This window comes from Microtus ochrogaster, chromosome 15 (genome assembly GCF_000317375.1).
Source record: "Microtus ochrogaster isolate Prairie Vole_2 chromosome 15, MicOch1.0, whole genome shotgun sequence".
In the NCBI taxonomy this organism is placed as follows: Eukaryota; Metazoa; Chordata; class Mammalia; order Rodentia; family Cricetidae; genus Microtus; species Microtus ochrogaster.
Genome location: NC_022017.1, coordinates 43733687 through 43739686, shown reverse-complemented (window position 1 = coordinate 43739686; position 6000 = coordinate 43733687).

Below are 6000 nucleotides of genomic sequence, written 5' to 3'. Positions count from 1 at the left end.
ACCTAGTGGCTGCCTTCGGCCTAATTATGAAGAGTCTGCTGGAAAAGCGCAGTGCGCATGCTCAGATCTTTGAGTTTCCTTTAGTTGTGTTCCCGTTTCAGAAATGCCAGAGGTCCCTGTCCATTTCGGACCTGCAGACCTTCGCTCGTGTCGTCTTTATTCTCCCTGTCCCTCAGTCCATCAACAAGCACAGTGGGTTGCTAGATAACGTTGTCCTGGTAAGGGGGAGCATGGAAGAGAGAGGCCGTTACGAGCTCAGTTTTGTGCAGAGTTTACACACTTATGAAACCTACTGCGTTCCCGGCCTCATTCCGGCTGCTGGGTTCTCAGGGACACTCATCCTGGAGCAACCGAGCGGGAGGAGCCTGAGGTAATAATTAGCAAGCGTGCAAGTGCACACTGTTCTGCGCCCCACTCCTATCCCCAGCCCCCAACCTGCATTGCAGCTTCCACGTGTCTTTCTCCCGAGGTCGCCAGGAGCTCTGGGTGACCCAGCTCCGGAAAAGCCCCAGCCCTGGCACCTGTCACTCCCCAACTCCCCCTCCGCCCACACCCCACCCGCCCCCGCTCCCGGCTCTTTCCAGATGCGCTTTTAAATTCTCAATGAAAAGAACTTCACGTTACCAAGAAACGGTTAGGGTTCTTGTTCATACCGCCCTTATCACCAACACACAACTACAAAAGGAAAAAGAAAACCAGCCAGACGAAGGCCAGGGATTTGCAAATTTTCGCCATTATTTTGTTGGTGTTTGGTGGGTGAGTGGGCTGGCTGCTTGAGTGTGTGCGGTTATTTGAGACAGGGTTTCCTATATCCCAGGTTGGCCCGGAACAGGCTATGTGGCTGTGGATGGCCTTGAATTTCTGGGTTTCTGCCTCCACCTTTCAAGTACTGGGAGATGTGCCATGTGCCTGGCTAAAATTTAAATGGGAGTAGAAAGTGATCCTCCGTCCTGGACGAGAGAGCTGAATAAGTCCAGAGAATGACGGACAGGACTGGGGTGGAGGGATGGATTCCAGCCCCAGTGAGTGGCAGAGGCCTTCCTGGGACCTCTGAGGAGCTTGAGGAAGGTCACTGCCCAGTTCTGTTATGGGCACCCAGACTAGGAGAGTGCAGACTATAAAAAGGCGCCGGCTTTCCATGGGACTGCAGGCACTAGAGCTGGTGGGAAACGGAATCTCACAAATTTAGGGGGGGGGAGCCCCCACGTCGCGTGTGTGTGTGGGGGTGGATGGTCAGGTACTCACTACACCTGAGGGAATGAACCAGGAACAGCACGGAAAAGAGTTAGTTGTCCAGACTTAACCACTAATGCCCCAGGCCTAGGAAATCTCACGCCCACAGATCATGGTGGGAAGCCCTCACACTAGCCCAACCTTGAGAATCCCGTAGGGATTCTGCTCAGGTTAGGTCTCTGTTGTAAACCTGGCTGGCTGTGGACTCCAGATCTCAGGCAAGAGGAAGTGTGCGTTGCATGCCAGCAAACTGACCTGCTCACGGGTCTGGCAGAACAGGGACAGAAAACCATCGCTGCTTCTGCAATCTGTGGAATAGCAGAGAACTGGAAGCAGCCCAAGTGTCCTCCAAAGGGTCAAGACATCAGCCGGCAACAGGAACAAGTATTCGTCAGTCTAGGCTGTGAGGGACAGCCAGGGAAGGCTGCAAATACAGAGCTGAGTATGGGCCACCTCCTTTGTAAAAAGAAAAAAAGAAAAACGGGGGGGGGGGGGCAGGGGGAATGGCTGTTTACATGTGTTAATGTTTGCTCACTAAATTTCAAAACCAAACCTAAAATACTAAACTCAGTGATTGATCGTGGAGGGGTGAAAATGCATAATTCAGGGCAGTTTGAATGAGAATAGCCCCACAGGCTCATATTTTGAATGTCTGGTCCCCATTGAACTGTTTAGGAAAAACTGGAAGGTGTGGGATTGTTGGAGGAGGTGTTCATACCTGGCCCAATCTTGAAATCTCCATCTTGCAGGTAAGATGTAAGCTCTCAGCTCCAGCAACCATGCCTGCTTCCATGCTCCCCACCATGATGGTCATGGATTAATCTTCTGAAACTGTAACCCCCAGCGTCCACTCCTGTCTGGATCTGAGACGCATTCCCCACCAGGCAACCACACCCACCACAGTCTCCTAAGGACCAGAGAGGGCAACAGAAACCAGTGAACAGAACACCCACCCAACAAAGATGGGACCTGATATCAGCACCTAGAATTGCAATCATCTGAAACCCAGATGCCCAGATGCTCAGATGTTAATGTAAAGATACAATCAGTAGAACAGCCAGGACAATATGTTTCCACTAGAGTCCAACACACAGCAGGCCCTGAGAAATGCAAAATAGCAGAAGCACAAGACAAAGACTTTATTAATATATTAGAGATCCTTAAAGAAAAACAGTGTTCTTTCTGCATGTTTGCCTGCAGGCCAGAAGAGGGCACCAGATCTCATTATATGATGGCTGTGAACCACAATGTGGTTGTTGGGAATTGGACTCCGGACCTTTAGAAGAACAGCTAGTACTCTTACCACTGAGCCATCTCTCCAGTCCTTAAAAAGGCCCTTTAAGAGGAACTTCATACATCTGTTAAGAAATCTACTAAAAAAAAATCTAACACCCCTTCATATAAGTCCTGGAGAGAGCATGAACACAAGGGACACACATAAACATAATAAAGGTGATTTAAATCAAGGCCATAGCCACCATTAACTTAAATGGAGAGAAACTCAAAAGGATTTCCTCCAAAATCGGGAACAAGACAAGGCTGCCCGCTCACTCCATAGCCATTCAAGACAATTCTTGAAGTCTTAGCAATAAGACAGCTGAAGGAGATCAAGGGAACACAATTGGGAAGGAGGAAATATTTTTATTTGCAGATGATGTAATAGTATACATAAGTGACCCTAAAAAATCCAGTGGACAATCTCTGCAGCTGATAAACACTTCAGCGAAGTAGCTGGATACAAAATCAGCTCACAAAAATCAGTAGTCCTCCTACATACAAATGATAAACAGACTATGAAAGGAACCAGGAAAACAACACCTTCACAACATCCTCAAAAAAATATAAAATATCTTGGAGTAGCTCTAACTAAGCAAGTGAAAAGGCTTATATGATAAGAACTAAAGAAGATATCAGAAGATGGAAAGGTCTCCCACGGTCATGGATTGGTAGGATAATATAGTAAAAATTATCATCCTTCCAAAAGTAATATATAGATTCAGTACAATCCCAACCAAAATTCCAATACAATTTCTCACAGATTTGAAAGAACAACCTTCAGGTTCGTAGGGAAACACACACACACAATCAAAAACAAAGAACAAAACAAACAAAAACAAAACCGGCTATGGGCTGGAGAGATGACTTAGCACTTAAGAGTACTGACTGCTCTTCCAGAGGACCAGGGTTCAATTCCCAGCACCCACATGGCAGCTCACAACTGTCCCTAACTCTAGTTCCAGGGTATCTGACATCAGCTCACACAAAGGCAAAACACCAATGTATATAAAATAAAAATAAAGTTAAGAAAAAACAGGCTAGCTAAGATAATCCCAAAGAGTAAAAAAACTGCTGGAGATACCATCATCACTGGCCTCAAATTGTACTACAGAGCTATAGTGATAAAAACTACATGGTATTGGCACAAAACCCATAAATGTTGATGAAATGGAGTCAAATTGAAGACCCAGACATAAATCCACACAACTATGGATACCTGATTTTTTATAAAGAAACCAGAAATACACACAGGTGAAAAGGCAGCATCTTTAACCAATTTTTAAATTGGTTAAATTTAAAAATTTAAATTTAACTGCTGCGTGTAGAAGAATTCAAATAGATCTATACTTAGCACCCTGCACAAAACTTCAGATGGATCAAAGATCTCAACATATGCTGGGCAGATACACTGAATCTGAAAAGAGAGAAAATGGAGAGTAGTCTTGAACAGAGCATCAATAGCCCAGACTTTAAGAACAGTAAGTGGGACCTCATGTAACTGAAAAGCAAAGAACACAATTGTTGAGACAAAGCAGCAGGTCACAGGCTACAGACGGAAAAAGATTTTTACCAACTGCATATCAATAGAGGGCTAATATACAAAATATATATTAAAAAAGCTCAGAGTGGGCCTTATTTTAGGAGTAGTTGATCAACATATAAAGGACTTCACATTTTTATATGCTTTTATTTGGCTACAGTTTGGTGGATTTTTATTTCTTTTGGGGTGGTGTTTTATTTTATTTTCTTGGGTTTTGTTGTTATATTGGGTTTTTGTCTGCTCTTTGAGAAAGAACTTAAAGTTGTGTAGGTAAAAAGGGGAGAGAATGTGGAAGGACTTGAGGAGGGGAAGAATATAATCAAAGAATATTTGCATTTAAAAATTGTTTTAAATAATTAAAATGTAATAGTAAAAGAGAAAACAAGTAACTCAGTTAAAAATGGGGTACAGGCTAGGCAGTGTTGGCAAACACCTCTAATCCCATCACTCAGAAGACAGAGGTAGACAGATCTCTGAGTTCAAGACCAGCCTTGTCTACAGAGAAAGTTCCAGGACAGCCAGGGATACACGGTAGAACCCTGTCTCAAAAAACCAAAACCAAAACAAGTAAACAAAAACAAAACAAAAACAAAAACAAACCGGCTAAACAGAGAATCCTCAAAAGAGGAAACAAACGGCTGAGAAGCACTTAAACAAATGTACAATATTCTTAGCCGTCAGAGGAAGACAAATCAAAACTACTTTGAGATTTCGTCATTACCAATAAGAATGGCCAAAATCAATACAACAAATGACAGCTCATGCTGGCAAGGATATGGAGTAAAAGGAACACTCATCATTATCAGTGACAAACATGTGTACAGTCACCACAAAAATCAGTGTGGTGGTTCCTCAGGAAGATGGGAATTGATCTACATTAAGATTTAGCTAGCCCTCTCTTGGGCATGTACCCAAAGGATGCTTTGTACTACTACAGAGACATTTGCCCAAAACTACAGAGACATTTGTTCAACTGTATTCATTGCTGCTCCATTCACAATAGGCAGAAACTGGAAACAACCTGAATGTCTGTCAGTGGATGAATGGATAAAGAATATGTGGTACATTTATACAATGGAACATTATTCATCCATTAAAATCATGAAATTCACAGGTAAATGGATGTAACTTCCTGCCTAGCTATTGGCCGTTCAGCTCTTTATTAAACCAATCACAGTAATAAATTTTCACACAGTGTACAAATCTCCCACAACAGGACACATTCTCAAAGAGTAGGAGGAGCCCAAGAGATCATAGCACGCTAGGTAATCTCACAGAAAGCCTGTGCTCTTAGCTTGTACAGTAAAATTCCAACGGTCTAGTGGGGCCTGGTGGAACAGGTGTCTAAGTCTCCGTTACTAGCAGAGTGATGAAGGAAGGTCACAAGTTCAAGGCCTTTCTGGGCCACAAAGTGAATTCAAGGTCATCTTGGGCAACTTAGTGAGTCCTGTCCTGTCTCAAAATGAAAAGTATAAAGAGTGCTGAGTAAACAGCTCAGTGTTAGCGCACCAGTCTACTTAATACAAATGAGGTCCTGGGTTCAAGCAAATCATATGACCAAGTTCGAAGTCATTGAACCTGAGAGAGAGAAAGAGAGAGAGAGAGAGAGAGAGAGAGAGAGAGAGAGAGAGAGAGAAAGAGAGAGAGAGAGATCCAAGACAAGGGGAGGAGGGAGGACTTGAGGATAGCAATGCAACCTAACCTTCATGTACATATGAGAGTGAATAGTTCCCTCCACCCAGCCTCACCCTTGATGCTCAGCATCTTCCCACCAAAGTGGAAATTAACACCCAGGGTTTAGGTACATAAATGGGACCATACTATTCTTATTTCCACTTAGCAGTGAGCTGGGACTCTTTCCCTGGTGTCTCAGTCAGGGATCTTCAGAGGATAAAGGGGATTTGTCAGAGTGGCTTACAGGCTGTGGTCCAGCTAGCGCAACAATGGCT